Source organism: Echinops telfairi, unplaced genomic scaffold (genome assembly GCF_000313985.2).
Source record: "Echinops telfairi isolate 266 unplaced genomic scaffold, ASM31398v2 ScPeMD7_7400;HRSCAF=8409, whole genome shotgun sequence".
NCBI classification, from domain to species: domain Eukaryota; kingdom Metazoa; phylum Chordata; class Mammalia; order Afrosoricida; family Tenrecidae; genus Echinops; species Echinops telfairi.
This window is the reverse complement of record NW_022111300.1, coordinates 38,376,941-38,377,900: the sequence shown is the minus strand read 5'-3', so window position 1 is coordinate 38,377,900 and position 960 is coordinate 38,376,941. Positions and strand designations below refer to the sequence as shown.

The following is a 960-nucleotide window of genomic DNA, read 5'->3' as shown; positions in this document are numbered from 1 at the left end:
GCTCTGAATGCCTTTCTTTTGGAATTGAAGGAAGTCTGGGAAACCGAACCAGGAAGACAAATTCTCTATGTTAATATGTTAAGGAGTCTGGGCTCTGTGGAGGGAGACTTTCACATTCGTGGGTTGGAGGTGCATTCCAGTTACATTCTTCTAAGTAAAGTTATTCCCTACAATGTCCCCTTCATAATAATGCCAATTTTAAGGTGCTACTTGCAACCACACGGTTGCTATTATATATGCTTGAAGGTCAACTGCTTGAAGGCTACTTGTCAGAAGGTTGTCTGCCAACAGAGTAATCAGACCCTATTGTCTGTCCCAGGTAGGGCCCACTCCCTTCTGATAGAATCATAGATTATTTCCCTGGAGAAGAGCTCAGAGACACCCAAAGTCAATTCAGCTCAGAGATGACCATAGTTAGGTTGCCATCTGAGTTAGTTAATTGTGCCAACCTGGCCGATAAACACATGTGGGGCTAATTGAAAGGCGGAGGGGTGCTCGCTTCGGCAGCACATATACTAAAATTGGAACGATACAGAGAAGATTAGCATGGCCCCTGTGCAAGGATGATACGCAAATTTGTGAAGCGTTCCATATTTAAAAAAAAAAAAAAAGAAAGGTGGAGGGATAAATGGGTGGTGAGCCTCGCCTTTCTAGTTCTCGGGTCTCTTGCTTTGTGATGGTCGTACCAGGGTGTAGCTGCCTTAGCAGTTCCCTGCTTCAACTGGCAAGGCTGACTTCCTGCAAGCCATCCCTAAGGAGAAGCCACATGGACTTACCCCGATGTAGCCCTGGGTGCTGGAGCAGCCGTGTGGAGACCCCGCCAGCTCTGAGATGCTTATTTGTTCACTGACTCAGCTTTCCTCCTGCAGTCGGCATCATTGCCTCTGTTTTGTGAGGTGGAGGACTTTGTGGACTGGTGTTGGGTTAATGGGTTAATGTTGGACTTGTGGGCTTGGGCAG

At 47.1% G+C, this 960-nt stretch overlaps 1 non-coding gene across 1 annotated transcript; it reads left to right on the top strand.

Moving 5' to 3' along the window:
* The first annotated feature begins 491 nt into the window (after nucleotides 1–491).
* On the top strand, nucleotides 492–598 carry LOC115871745. Its single transcript, XR_004047456.1, has one exon. It is a non-coding gene; the product is annotated as a U6 spliceosomal RNA (small nuclear RNA).
* Nucleotides 599–960: the final 362 nt, after the last annotated feature.